The 16,237-nt window shown below is 38.3% G+C and overlaps 1 pseudogene; it reads right to left on the bottom strand.

Moving 5' to 3' along the window:
* Window positions 1-676: 676 nt before the first annotated feature.
* LOC131774052 (uncharacterized) lies at window positions 677-5,863 on the bottom strand (annotated as a pseudogene).
* Between the last annotated feature and the right edge of the window lie 10,374 nt (window positions 5,864-16,237).

The following is a 16,237-nucleotide window of genomic DNA, read 5'->3' as shown; positions in this document are numbered from 1 at the left end:
TAATAATTACAGTAATTTAAACATCAGGATACAATTGCAACATTGATATATATCATAACATTTATCCAATTTTCCAAAAAGAGTCAAATCAATTTATCCCTAATTTCAATGCACGATGAGATGAACACAATCAACATAGTAATCATTAGAATTCATTAGTTGCGATATCAAATTTTCCTGCGATAATTTTCGAATATCATTAATTTTTGTTTCAATTGAATCAACTGTTTCATACAATGATTGTCATAGTAGGGAGTTTAAAATGTAGGCGAACTGACATATTGGACGTGGGCGAATCGATTCTAGACGTAGGCGAACAGACGGTAGGCGAAACGACTGTAATTCGTTTCTGACAAATCTTACCTAATTTATTGTTATTTGTGTCCGTGAGACTTTTTTCCCTTTTTTTTTTCCATTGCAAAAATTTAACTTCGTCTGACGAGGGGTTAACGCTCGAAACGTCAGCCTTTAAACTCTTTACTGTGGCCAACTCAGTTGTTAACACTTAATTACCCTGACGTCTATGGGTTGTCACGTCTATGTAATACTATTGTGTAACAGAGTTGTTAAGAATAGTAATTGACTAAACATTTTCATAAATCGTATTTATTGAGAATAAGTTCAAACGCAAAACTTTCAGTTTTATACAGAAGGAATTTTCCCGTTGAAAGTCAATATGATCTAATGATAAAGGTTTTTCTTTTTAAGTATCCCGCTGTCTCATAGAATCGTATGGATCAAGTCTACCTCCTGAAAGAATTACAAACATCCAATTCTAAAGAATAAATTTAAAATGTGGTTTCATTGGCATCTCGCAAAAAAAATTTCTTAACAGAATGAAAAAATGTGTTAATTAAGAATGGAAAGTGGTTATCTAGCGGAGGACAAAGTCCACAAATGGTGGAGAAATTCTATCTTTTAGTGCTCGATGCCTTGTTGTTTTCATTTTAATAAGATTCCTGAGAACTCTAAATGTCAAGAATAATGCAAGCTTAGCTCTTAAACCTACGTAGTTTTCCATAACTTGCAAATAAAAGTCTTTCGTTGCAAAGTGATAATATATCAACACGAAGAACTGGCAACAAATGTTATTTTTTATTTTAATAAACAGTGTACTTGTCTACTCTTTGTTGGTCCCAAAACGTTTAAAAATCGCTCGTACCTCATTTTAGTTACCATGGAAGATCTATACAGACTTACAATCTTGGAAACCGGTCAGAAGACTTTAACTTACCAGCTGCAGAACTCATTCACACATAGAACAAATTATTTTTTCTCAAAAGGCTATTAAAAGTGTTAAAATAATCAAATAAACTATCTTAAAGTTGTTAAAAATTAGGATACTGTTGGCGAATAGATGATGATACAAAACAATTTATCAGTTAATGACATGTTAAACATTACGTATGACAGTCCTTGTTGTATCCATCTGCACAGTGATTTGACGGGACTTTTAGAAATGAGAACGCAGACACACGGTTCTTGGTAGTAGTCTGAGGCAGTGGTACAGCACCCGTATGACTTGAGACAAGGCCGCAAGAACCACCAGGATGCAGGCTATAACTGGTAGAAAGCCAAGCAAAGCGACTTCGATCCACTCCAACGCGTAGAAAAGGTTCTCTTTAGGTCCAGTAGGCTCGAGTCCCTGGGCGATAAGGGTGACTTCTGCCAAGTTGAAAGTGCAAATAGCAACCAGACTCATTAGAGAAAGGGCTTCACATATGTTGGCCTTACGGTCACGGAATGGTCTCGACACAAGATGATGCACCAGAGTTACAACACATGCGAAATCCAAACAGATGAATCGTGTTAAAGGATCAGTAATGAAGTTACCAATGGTCAGTAGTAGGAACCTCCGACCGGTCAGCACACTCTCCCAGTACAATGTACCATAGTCATCACCACAGGGTGGACGGAATGGATCATGGAGAACTTTCTTAATTTCTTCGGCATCATAGGTATTCCCCCAAAACAGTTTAAACTCGTGCAAACTTGGTTTCTTGAAAACGTAGCGATAGAGCCAGATGAAAAGAAAAGGCAAAGGAAATGCACAGGAAGTCAAGAACTCCTTGGCTGACAATTTGTCTTTGGAAAGCATCAGCGATCCCCAGAAGAGGACGAGCACAAGGGGAATGATAAATACCAAGATGAAGACAATTTGCATGTACTGCCACCACTGCCAACAGTGGATGTTTCCATCTATGAACAGACGCCACTCCAGCCCTACGGGAACGCAGTGCATGAGCTTCAGAGATGTATCTGCTAGGGTTTCGTAGCCTAGTAACAGGGTCTCCAGAACCACAGCCAGGTATAGTGTAAGGGAAGGTTTAGGAATGTGCCGGAACCGACTTATGACTCGATGGATGGCATAAATCATAGCAATGGAGAGCAATGTCGCCAGGAACTTCAAGCACAAAAACAACTCTTTGGTGACAACATTGAAGCCAGGAAATGGGCATCCAATGCTGCCATTAATGGTCCGTATCTGGAAATTAAAAAGTGCAATGACTGGCGTAACAAAAGGAACTATGTGAAGGGCTGCCTCAGGGGACTTGATCATCAGTATTTTAGCAACTTGATAAAAGTAGAAAATGGTCTTGAAATATCCAGCATCGTGTTCTTCATCGTTTTCTTCATGTGGCGCTGCCTGTCTTTGGCTGCTGTTGGATTTCTTTCTAAACCACAAGCATTGCCGGTACAGCCACGGGAAGATAGGCGGCTTGAAAACGAGGTAGAGAGACAACATTATTACGTAGATTAAACTCGCTATCCAAAACCAGTGATCATGGCATTTTTCTCTTTCTCGACAAGATGTGGAATATAAGTCTTCGCTGAATCCCCCAGCGCATTGGCCGCATAAAACGCCTGTCCTGCTGCCATGGCAACCATTAAAAGCGTGAGTATTAGGACGGGTAGGAGGTTTGCAGTATTCCAGTGGACAGGGATGAAACTCCAGCTTAGTTGATAGTGGTGAAAAGTAGCAGCCCCAAAAGTTTTCTTGGGCTTTGATGTCTCCATTTTCACACGTTGCCCCGTAAGGACATTTTAGACACATTGTTTCCTTGTGAATATCAAGACCACTGGAAGATCCTCTGTTTAAATTATAGAATCCATCCGGACACTCCTCACAAAGAAATTTTAAATGAGCTACGCTTATCCAGCAAGTCTCTCTTCCTCTAACAAGTTCGATGTTTTCGAGCTTAATCTGTTTTCCATCTGGACATTTGAAGGAGGTCGAACTGTCGATCTTAATCGTATTGCTTTTCGTCGCAGCAAAGATTGGATCGAATTCCTGATTAACGTCTGCTACAAAGGACGAATTTTGAATCTTTAACGGACCAGCGCTCTCAGATCGAAAGAAAACAACCAACGGCTGACACGCGGGAATGATCTATCAAACTTGTTTCTTTCTGCAGGAAGCTACAGTTATTGATATTCAGAATGCCAAAACCTGTTTTCATATAAACATGACCTCCCAAAGCCACTCCTTCATTGTTTTAAATGCACAGTTCTTGATAGTGACATTGCCATTCAAAAAGCTCAATGCTCCAGAGATGCCCACGTTGTTTTCAAATAAAGTATCTTCAATTACAACCGGTAGCTCCGACTTCTTGTCCCAGACCAGTTCCTTACTTTCGTTTCCTTTTGTTGCACGTGGACATTTTGGCGGATCGTCGTTCGGAAATTCAATTTGGATAGTTCCTCGTTCATATAGTCGATTCACAAACTGGGTATTGTTGAGAAATCTGCAGTTTTTTACCCAGATGAGCCCTCGTACGTTTTTTTCTGTACTAAAAGATAGTGCATAGTCATGTAACCCGTGGAAAGTGACATTTTCAAGAAGTAGTTTTGCTTCAAAATCTGGCGACAAATATACTTTTTCTTTGCTTGGCTTCAAGACCGCACGACTTTCGTTCTGTTTAGGGGAACTCATTCCAAATTTGATTGCATCACCAGTGCTTAACGTTTCATTACCTCCAGTATAAGACTGTTTTTTACAACAAGCGTTTGGTCGCCCGTTGAACAAAAGGCGTCCGTATTAGTTAAGCAAGTAGTCGTTGACATCCTTATGCCAATCCGGTTGTCCACTAGGACGCACTTTTCAAGGAAAACCCTAACACCAGAGGCTTTAATTAATGTTTTTAGGGGGAGCACTGGCCACGATAGCATACCCCTAAGTGGAAGTAACCATCACGTGAGTCAAAATTAAGGCCAAACCCGCCATGGGCAAAGACCAGAATTTTCGTTGTTAAGAAACGACGTGTTGAATAATGATATATTCCCATCGCCAAAGAGGTTATCAATTCTTACGGATACAGCGAAGCTGTTGTCTTTATGGCCCAGGTCTTGGAAAATAGAGTCAGTAATTGAGACTAAACACGCGGATAGGATACGTTGTAACGGAACTAGCTTGGGAACGGACAAACACGGCACCTTTTATACTTCCATCATCATTTGTAACATGAAATCGTCCCTTCGCATTCTGGAAAAGACATCTTGATACGGTCATCTCAAAGAAGTCGTTAGGGAGCATGACAAGAATAGATTTTGCATTATACTGGAATTTACTATCAGTGGCTACAAGACTACTCTTTTCACGGATGACGTAGTTAATCTCATTCCAGAACAGACCAACGGCTGCCTCAGAGATGTTGAAAAACTTGCATTTGGCGATGACGATATCAAAGGAGGGACATATGACGAGGACTACACCATAAGTACATTGATGAAAAGAAGGTTTGAGAGAGAAACTTAATGGGACCGTTTTTGAACTTTGGACCAAATTCTATGCTGTATGTGTTATTATGGAATTCACTATCAGTAACCTCAAGTGAAGACTTTTGATTGATGAAAGAAGAACCCTGACTTCCATCCCACAACATGAAAATGGCCTTATGGCAATTCATAAATTTGCAGTCGGAGATGACCACATCATAGGAGGGCACATTGAAGAAAACTAATCCATATCTGCTATTGTTGAATACAAGGTTTGAGAGAGAAACCTTGACAGAATCATATTTCGACCTTGATGCAAATACTAAGCCACATGAAATGTGTGCCGGGGAGGACACACCTTGTATTGATACACTTTTCCCCACAGTTCTCAATTTCGTTCCATTGGGACCAAACCGTTTTCAAACATTCGTATGGATTTGACTCACTGTCTATCCCATTGAGGCAAAATTTCGCCGCCATCATGACCAGGAGTAGTGCGTGTGGTAATGTCCGGCATGGCACAGAAAAAGAACCACATTGAGGCGAGTCTTCACCGCTGAGATGGGAAACGTGAAGACAATCACTTCCTTGGTCTTCCGCACCTAAAGATGACGGAGATGTCGTAATGAAATTGTGGCCTTGTGCAATTATTTTCTATTTCTCGCAAAAAGAAAAAGCCTCCTGGTGATTAAAATGCACGGGTTTTGCTTTGTTCTGATTTTGTCGAATGATATCGAATTTATAAATATTTGATCATAGTACAAATTTTAGAAAGGAAATCGCCTAAACATGCATGTGAAAGCATATCTTCGTTAAGACAAGGGTCGTCAATCTACGTTTTCGAGTTTATTGTTCTCCAACATCCCTGGCGTATGTGTACTCGAATGCAATTAGATTCTAGTTTTCATGAAAGATCGAGAATTCTCAATCTCTTTGCGAGCAGAAACAATTAAACTGACGTCTAAATGCAATGTAATACAACTGCGTATTAGAAATATGGGTTGTCATCGATTATGCCCTATTTTTTTTACATCACGCTATAATGAGAAAGTTTTGTTCAAACGTAAGCACTTTCATTTTCTTGTAGTCGGGAATTTTTCATTGAAATGAGCCGCACTATAGGTTTTCCTTCATCAGCGTGGTTCATGGTTGCGTCTCGCTGAAGTCGGTGATACTAAACTTCGGATCAACAAATCGCGGAACCTGAGGAACCCTATATTTTTTGTATAAGAACAGTAATGAAATAATATGTAAAACTAAAAAGGTCTTAACACTGTATGAAAGTTCGCTTCCGGCTATAAAGAAGATTTCGTTAAAAGAAAAATATGTTATAATTGCCCTTGACGACCAATTTTAACTGTGGCAACATTCACCGTACATGGCCGGTATGTAATGTTATAAGGAGCAATCAGCATTAGAACCATAATTTGAAAGCTCTAACAGTTTGAGTACCCTGATGTCCAAGTAAACGCCTCATCACTGAGCTGGAATTGGCGACCTTTCATTCCATTTTATTGTACATGACGCTGGAACGAGGAACGCGAGCGTAAAGAAAGATATCTGTGATGCATTGGTATCGCGAAATTTACTGTCAGATAGTTTTCTGTGTGTATTTCGTTTACATGTTTATACCTGCAAGTATTTTTACTTCCGTGAGTTGTATCGTGTAATTTTGGTTGATTTTTGTACCGTTGCTTGATGTTACGTAATTATGTCGAGTAATTTGTCAGGTTTTGCGTATAAATTTAGTCCTGTAGATCAATTTTTATGTTCACTTTTTAAGAGGCAGCGTCGTCGTTTTTGCCTGTAAAGCTATGCACCGTGAAGGTAAATATTTTTCTTTATTGTGAGTCTATTTGTAAGTATTCGTTCCCTAAAATGTGATTTCTTACTAGGCGTTTGGGTGTTTAGATAAATGATAAACACAATTACGCGTGACTTCGGTTGCCTGGTTGCCTGTAGAATTTCGCCCGTGGTGTGATCGGGGCGTCTGGACTCGCGAATTCTCTGCGTTTTGCTTGCAATGGATTAGTGTGACTTTACTCACAGACATATCTTGGAAAAGGGTCATGTAGAGGGCTAAGTAGCTGAACTAAAACCGAGCTACGTTTCCCTAAATCAGCCCAAATAATCAAGTCACACGATGCGAAAGAACAATTACTTGAGTGAGGGTGAGGTCTATTTATTCTTATTCAAAACTAGACCAGACATTTTAAAGAGTGAGAGCGCGAATGTTCATTTCCATACAAATACATTTCACCCAATGCGCAACGAGAACATATTTGCATTTTCACAGAGTTTCCGGAGGTTCCGCGGTCTGCTGATCCGCGGTTTAGTAACACCCGATGAAGTCTACTTCTCTCAAACGAAGTACAGGCAGAGGAAACGAAAATAAGTGGAATGTGCAATCAAGGCAAGAGGTATTAAGCTTTGTTCAAGTCTGCAATAGGGAATTTCCCTTTAAATTAAGCTGTAATAGGGTTTTTTCTTTTAAAAAAAAAAAATTATTTGAGCTACATCTTCCATGCTAATTCACTGACCTTTGGTCAATAGAAGCGTTTTTTTTAATAAAATAAGGTAAAAAAAAGAGTGAGCGGTCTAGAGCAGGGAATTTCCCGCTGAAATGAGCTAAAAACAGATTTCTTTCTCACAAAAAAAGCAACAACAAAGCAACCAATAAAAATTGTTTGAACGACATCTTCCATGCTAATTGACTGAACTTTGGTCCAAAGAGGCGTTTTTGGAAAGAAAACAGTGAACGGAATCGAAAGTGAGAGTTATTTTTAATTTGGATTGCGAGACAAACATCTCTGACCTGGGTGTTAAGTTTCTCTCAAAACATATTGAGCTTTTCCAAACTCTATGTAGAAACCCAGCCATTATACAGGCTTAAGTAAGAATTAAAATAGAACCTTCATTTAAGAGTAATCGTCAACAAAGTTTCGCCGCGTGTTCGTCTATAAGCCGGAAGCCGCTAGAATGTGTTAGTTACTGAAAACACTGCCAATTGCAAATTAAGTGTTTCCGAACCGAGAAAGAGCTAAGAACGGTTTGGAAGCAGCTTCCCTTTTTCAGTTAGCGACGATTGTCAACCATTCGGCGGCTTGTAGTATTTTTCAAAACTGCAGGTTTCTCGTTAAGGATACTCGAGCCGCGAAAATGTGCTTAATCGACTTCTATCAATGAAATTTAAAGGGTAAAAACGAGTTTGCAAGGACCATTAGAAAGGCCTCCCAAAAAAAACTTTGTTTTCAAATGTAAACATCCATAAGAAATTATCAGAATACTGGTTCACGTATATCTTCCTTTTTTTTTTTTTTTTCAATGCAGCATTTAAAGCAAAGCAAATCAGTCTTTCTGAACTGAAGAAGTCTACTGTAAGGGAGGAATGAAGCACGTACCAGGGAGTCAGTAGCCACATGGAAAAGGATGATTGACCTTACAGGAAATACGGATTAAACAGGTACTTCTACAGACCAATTAAGTACAATTACACCAAAACACTTCATATACTTACAGCATGATAAGAGGAAAAGGCAACAAACCAAAAAACTGATGCCAACTCTTTCATTTTGCGCGACTTGCGATTTCTGAAAGGTTATCGAACCTTACTTGTCGAGGTACGGCGTTACCTCCCTATGCACGGTTCATGTTTACTACTGGGGTTATATAGTTCTTATTTCATGCTTGAGCAGTCAGCGATTACCCGAGACTCTTACAGACCGCGCTACATTACAAAGTGAATTAAAAATAGAACTCAATTGAAGGTGGAGTATTTATTTCACTTTTTTCCACGAAAGATATTCTTGTGTTAAACTGATCTCCAACATCCCGTGCGTATCTGTACCGCGATGCAATTAGATTCTAGTTTTTCATGTAAGATTGAGAACTTTCAATCTCTTTGCGAGTAGATATTAAGTGCTTACGCAACCATAAGTTACGCGTCCTTGCCCTCCTTCATATAAACAGTTTAGTGCCTGAGGAAAAATTTTACGAAAAATCTCCGAGCAGGACGAACTTTTGATCACCTCTTTGCAACGTGCTTTCCCAAAATAATTTTATCTTTTTCTTTTATAAGAACTTGTAGGCTTTCTCTTACTCAGATGGAACTATTTGTTAGATCGTCGATCTTCTGGTTTCAAACAAATTGACGTCTAAATGTAATGTAATACAACTGTGTAATGGAGATACGGGTTGTCATCGACTACGCCCCAGTTATTTTGTATCACGCTTTAATCAGAATGTTTTGTCCAAACGTAAGCACTTTCGTTTCCTTTCAGGAGACCCTTCGTCAGCGTCTTTCAAAGTTGCATCTCGCAGAGGTCGGGTGTTACTGAACTACGCATCAGCAGTCCGCAGTATCTGCGGAACCTGTGAAGCCTATATTTTTTGTCAAAGAACAGTAATGAAATAAAAGAAAAAATAGAAAGTTCGATGTTTGAAAGGTTGTTTTCGTGTATAAAGAAGATTACTTTAGAAGAAAAATATGTTTTAATCGCCCTTGACGTCCGGCAACTTAAACTGTGGCGACATTCACCGTGCAAGGGTATGTAACGCCATAGCGAGTAATTATCAGTCACCCACCCTGAGTGTTAGTAATTGAACAATAATTTGAAAGCTTTAACGGTTTGAGTACACCGCGAAGATCTAGTAATGCTTCATCCTAAGACTCTCAGAAAACCTTTAGGCTGAAATTGGCGGCATTTAATTTCGTTTCAATGATCATGGCGCTGGAATGAGGAACACGAGCAAAAAGTAACATCAACGACTGTGATGCATTGTCATCGCAAAACTTATGGTCAGTGAGTTTTCTATATGTACTTCGTTCACGTGTTAATTACTTGCGAGTGTTTATACTTTTCATTAGTTTTCTTGTTGAGTAATTTGTCAGGTTCGTGTATAAATTTTGTCCTGTGAATCAATTTTTATGTCCACTTTTAAGAAGCGGCGTTGTCGTTTTTTGCTTGTAAAGCTATGCACCGTTAAGGTAAACTGATTTTCTTTATTGTGAGTTTATTTGTAAGTTTTCGTTCTCTAATATGTATTTTCCTACTCGTATTAGGTCAATAGAGGCGTTTCTGTAAAGAAATTGAAACAATGAGCAGTCTAAAGCAGGGAATTTCCCGTTGAAATGAGCTGGAAACAGAGGTTTTTAAAAAAAAAAAAAAAAACATGAAAAATTGTTTGGGCTACATCTTCTATGTTGGAAAGAAAACAGTGAGCGGAATCGAAATTGAGAGTTCTTTTAAATCTGGATGTTAAGTTTCTCTCAAAACATATTGAGCTTTTCCAATTTTCTATGTGCGAACCCAGCCATAATACGGGCCTAAGCAAGAATTAAAATGTAACTTCTATTTTAATAATAATCATCAACAAATTTCGCCGCGTGTTCGTCCATTAGCCGGGAGCCGCTACAATGTGTTAGTTACTTAAAACACTGACAAATGAAAACTGAAGGATTTCGAACCGAGAAAAAGCTAAGAATGTAGTTTGGAAGCAGCTTCCCTTTTTCAGTCAGCGACGATTGTCAACCATTCGGCGGCTGTAGCATTTCTCAAGACTGCAGGTATCTCGCTAAGGTTATTCAAGCCGCGAAAGTGTACTTAATCGACTTCTAATAATGAAAGGGTAAAAATCAGTTGCAACGACCATTAGCAAGGCCTCCCCAAAAACTTTGTCTTCTCATGTAAGTATCCACAAGAAATTATCATAATACTGGTTCACGTATATATTATTTTTTTTTTTCAATGCAGCATTTAAAACAAAGCAAATTAAGTTTTCTGTACTGAAGAGGTCTACGGTAAAGGAGGAATGAAGCACTTATCAACGGGTTCACTAACCACATGGAAAAGGATGGTTGACCCTACAGGAAATACGGCTTAACTGAGGCTACTAATACCGACCAATTAGGTACAATTGCACTAAACACTTCATATACTTACAGCATGATAAGAAGAAAAGGGCTACAAACCCAAAACTGATGCCAACTCTTTCATTTTCCGCGACTTGCGATTTCTGGAAGGTTATCGAACCTTACTTATTTAGGTGTTACCTTCCTATGCACAGTACATGTTTACTACCTGGGTTACATAGCTTTTATTTCATGCTTGAACAGTCAGCTATTACCCGTGACTCCAGCAGATTGCGCTTAATTTTAAAATGAATTAAAAATAGAACTCAACTGAAGGTAGAGTATTTATTTTACTTATTTTGTTTTTCACGAAATATATTCTTTAGTAAGCAGTTTTAATACGTTCATACTGACCTGTACGAAAGCCACTGATACTATGTGCAGTAACTGAAGAAGCTAGCATTACGTATCAAGCCTAATATAACTATTTTACGAATCCTAAATGGTTTAGCTCATGTCAAAACGAGCATGACAGTTGATATAACAGTGCAACACTTTTTTTTCTGTGGAATGAGGAAACAAAGTATTTTGACTGACAGACAAACCTCCCGATATCATCAAGCCCTTTATGTTACACTAAGGTGGCTTTATCTACACAGAAAAATTTTCTGACATTTGAAACGGCTAGAACATAGTTGATCATACGATACGGATTTGTAGCGCAACTGTATCCTCGGGAATGAAGTTTACACTATTTACGAATACTGGTCGGAGGACAAGAGAGGAGAGGACCGTTATTGATTCGTTTTCCCCCTTTTCATAATAAAATAATGATTTTTTTTTCGAAAACTTTCGGCAAAAAAATTTAATCCTATCGTTGTTACCAGTCGTTTCGTACCCTTTGTCATTTCATACGAAATTTCGGTCCATTCGTCCCCATTTTGAGTCGGTTCTACCAGAACCCGAGAACCACTGATTCTTATACCCGTCCCAATGTACATTAATTCTAAATATCTCAAGCGCGAGTGGTAAAAAGGTGCTGATTGTTGCGTGCGACAGGCCAAGTCAGTGGAGTCAAGCGAGTGAGGTGTGTAGTGAAAAACACTAAGAGTAGTGGCCACAGCGATGAGACGTCAAATGAATGAAGGGTGGAACAGTCTGAGGATTAGAACTTTAGATTCTTTTGTCTGGGATTAGAGCTTTAATCTGGAATCAGGACTTTAGAAGAGCTTACGATCTTATTTCATAGGTTAATTATGTCCTTATTTACAAACACAATCGAAGTATGGGCATGTGCTTATGTTTGCAATACCTCTCTAAGATCGATAAATTCTGCAAGCGAGCATGGAAATATGGCTACACCAGGGAGCGCAGTGATGCAATTCAAATTAGCGATAAACAACTATGGAAAAAAATCACAGCTACAGATACACCTGGTTTAACAGATCTTCTACCGAAAAAACGTACATATCAATCTTTTACATCAACGTGGTCTTGACTACATGCTACCGCATATCGCACAGAGCGCTTTAAGAGCTGCTTTTTAAATAGATCTCTTTTTAACTTTATCAAGGTTAATGTTTGTAAAGAAAGTTATACTTTTTAGATACCTCCCCTTCTATTGTATTATAAACTTGCACGTATGTCTGCAAGCGTTGGTGTACTGATAAAGATTTAATCAATCAATCAATCAGCTATCAGATTTGATAACCACGAGACGTCACAACAGGGCGACCATTTCGGAAATCGAAGTTTTTTGTAGCCATTCGAAATGTTCGCTGTTTACCGTTGTTACTCGCCGTATGTACCAACAATTCTATTGGAAATAGGTGAATAGATTACTGATCTCGGCGTGTATTCATTTGGTGGTCATCAAGGAGTGATAGGGGTTAAATATCTAAAGAAAATGTGGTGCTCTGTCGGTGAGGGTTTTTACAAGATATCATCAACTCAGTTAAAAAAACCAAATTATCTGCTATACCCACTCAACCGGACGCAACATCAACAGTTGCCTCTCAAACTTATGTTGAGCCTCTATCTAGAATTTTTCGTGTAGAAACAAGCCCTCATGTACAGGCCTAAAACAATTACGCAACTTTGATTGAAAATTAATCAATAATTATTTAATAGTTATTTAATCAAGTGTTATTTAAAGGGTTATTTAAGAAATTAAAGGGATAATCTAAAATTGCTCTTCGTAAACGACAATAATGAAAAAAACTGAACGAAAATTTCACAGCTAATTTTCAAAAAAAGGCAAGCTCTTTCAGGTTTTTTGAGTCAGAAAGTTGCATTTTGTGAAAACATCATTCATGACTCAATGTTCTGTCATCGTTTCTTTCTCGTTTAAATTTACCTCCTCGTACAGAATAACAGCAAAATGGAAACGACGGCCTAAGACATGCGTCTGATGAATGGCTAGCCCGCCGAGCAGGTGTAATTTTGGCGAGCGAGTGTTCAGTATTTTCTTAGTGAAAATTATAGCTGCCATCTTTAATTCTTACAGCAGCAAAATATAGGGGAAAGAAAGCAATTTGAATCGAAGGGATAGCGACGGTCAAAAGTAAGGAGAAGGAAGGTGATGAGAAATTGAAATTTTCCGCCTTTTCCGGCCCCCTAGCCCCACCGTATACTCTAGCTAGAAATCAAATATAGCTGGTCAAATAAACGATCGCCAGCTTATTACGTTACTCGCTCTAATAAGACGACAGCTCCGCAGGCTAACGAATAGCCTAAATTTAGTCTGAAGTCTTTCCTCAAGACAACATGTTGTCCAGAATTCGCCGAAAGTATAAAATAACGTAATGTAGTCATGAGTCGTTGAGTAGATATCGTTCATCCTTCTCAATGCTTTTATCACCAGCCATTTCAAGTTGAAAATATGTTGCCAGTAACTGGCTTGATGAAGAAATTTTTGCATGGGAGGATTGAAATTTAGTTTTGAAATCAAAACTATATTGCTTGAGTACAGAACATGCAGCTGCTTAAACACAATCAATAGGATATACCAATCAAGCAGAAAATACCTTGATATCCCTGAAAATTTTTAATGAAATTTATTTCCTAAAAAAATGTTATCTTTTTTTTTACAACCGTTTTTGTAAGCGTTCTCTTATCCAGATGAAACTATTTGTTACAACGTCAATCTCTTGATTTCTAACAAATTGGCGTCTACACGCAATATAATACAACTGTTTTTTAAGATATGGGTTGTCATCGATAGTTATTTTTGCATCACGCTTTAATGAAAAAGTTAATGAGAAAGTTCTGTCCAGCACTTTCGTTTTCTTTCAGCGGACCCTTCGTCAACGTGTTTCATAGTTGCATCTCGTTGAGGTCGGGTGTTACTAAGCTACGCATTAGCAGCCCGCGGAACTTATGGAACCTGCGGAACCTGCGGAACCTGCGGAACCCTATATTTTTTGTCAAAGAATAGTAATGAAATAATGTATAAAACTAAAGAGTCGGCTATTTAAAAGGTCGTTTTCGTGTGTAAAGAAGATTACTTTAAAAGAAAAATATGTTTTAATTGCCCTTGACGTTCGGCAACTTAAACAATAATCGAACAATAATTTGAAAGCTCTAACGGTTTGAGTACCGCGATATCCTAGTAATGCCTCATCCTAAGACTCTCAGCAAACCTTTAGGCTGAAATGGCGGCATTTAATTCCGTTTCAGTGTACATGACGCAGGAATGAGGAACACGAGCAAAAAACGACTGTGATGCGTTGTTATCGCAAAACTTATTGCCAAAGAATTTTCTGTGTGTACTTCGTTTACGTATACGTGCGAGTGTTTATACTCTTCATTGGTTGTACTGTCGTGTAATTTGTCAGGTTTTTTAAATAAATCTAGTCCTGTGGATCAGTTTTTATTTCCACTCTTTAAGAAGCAGCGTCGTCGTTTTTTGCCTGTAAAGCTAAACACCGTTAAGGTAAAAATTTTTCTTTATTATGAGTTTATTTGTAAGTTTTCGTTCTCTAATATATATTTTCCTACTCATGTTTAGTACCGTAGGCGTTTGGATGGTTTTATACAAATATGAACACAATTACGCTTGACTTCGGTTACATGCCTGTAGAATACCGGCGTGATCGTGGCGTTCAAAGCGTTTTGCTTCCAGAGGATTCGTTTGGTTGGCATTACTCACAGACATATCTTGGAAAAGATTACGTAGAGGGCTTAGCAGCTGAACTAAAACCGAGTTAAGTTTCCCTAAATCAGCCCAAACAATTCAAACGATGCAAGAGAACAACCACTTTAGTGGAGTCAATTGATCCTTACTCAAAACTAGACCAGATCTTTTAAAGATTGAAAGCGCGAATGTTCATTTCCATGCAAATCCTTATATTTCACCCAATGCGCAAAGTAAACATATTTGCATATTCACAGAGTTTCCAATGGTTCCGCAGTCTGCTGATCCGCAGTTCAATTTTTCAATTTCCTATTTAGAAACCCAACCATTTTACATATAATATGTATATGTATATCTCCCTTTTTTTTTTTTTTCAATGCAGATTTAAATCAAAGCAAATTAGACTTTCCGAACTGAAGAGGTCTATCGTAAAGGAGGAATGAAGCACGTACTAACGAGCTCAGTATAGCCACATAGAAAAGGATGATTGGCCCTACAGGAAATAATACATAAACAGGCTACTTATACCGAATCTTTCATTCTCCGCGACCTTCGATTTCTGGAAGGTTGTCGTGCATTACTTGTTGAAGTGTTACCTTCATATGCACAGTTCATGTTTACTGCCCGGGTTATATACTTCTTATTTTATGCTTGAGCAGTCAGCTATTACCGTGACTCTTGCAGACTGCGCTAAATTACAAAAAGAATTAAAAATAGAACTCAATTGAAGGTGGAGTATTTATTTTACTTATTATGCTTTTCACGAAATATATTCTTTAGTAAGCAGTTTCGATATGTTCATATTAACCTGCCGAAAACCACTGATACACGAGCAGAAGAAGCTAACATTACGTAAGAAGCGTCGTCGTTTTTTGCCTGTAAAGCTATGCACCGGTAAGGTAAATATTTTTCTTTATTGTGAGTTTATTTGTAAGTTTTCGCTCTCTAATATATATTTTCCTACTCGTGTTTAGGTCAATAGAGGCGTTTCTGTAATGAAATTAAAACAGTGAGCGGTCTAAAGCAGGGAATTTCCCGTTGAAATGAGCTAGAAACAGAGTTTTCTTAAAAGAAAAAAAAATAGGAAAAATTGTTTGGGCTACATCTTCTATGTTGGAACGAAAACAGTGAGCGGAATCGAAATTGAGAGTTCTTTTAAATCTGGGTGTTAAGTTTCTCTCAAAACATATTGAGCTTTTCCAATTTTCTATGTACGAACTCGGCCATAATACAGGCTTAAGCAAGATGGAACATCTATTTTAAGAATAATTATCAACAAATTTCGCCGTGTGTTCGTCCATTAGCCCGGAGCCGTTGTGTTAGTTACTTAAAACACTGACAAATGAGAACTGAATGTTTTCGAACCGAGAAAAAGCTGAGAATGTAGTTTGGAAGCAGCTTCCCTTTTTCAGTTAACGACAATTGTCAACCATTCGGCGGCTGTAGCATTTCTCAAGACTGCAGGTATTTCGCTAAGGATACTCGAGCCGCGAAAATGAGCTTAATCGACTTCTAACAATGAAAGGGTAAAAACC

Source organism: Pocillopora verrucosa, chromosome 8, assembly GCF_036669915.1.
Source record: "Pocillopora verrucosa isolate sample1 chromosome 8, ASM3666991v2, whole genome shotgun sequence".
Lineage (NCBI taxonomy): Eukaryota > Metazoa > Cnidaria > Anthozoa > Scleractinia > Pocilloporidae > Pocillopora > Pocillopora verrucosa.
Note: the sequence above shows the minus strand (reverse complement) of the source record. Positions and strands in the feature narration are given on the sequence as shown.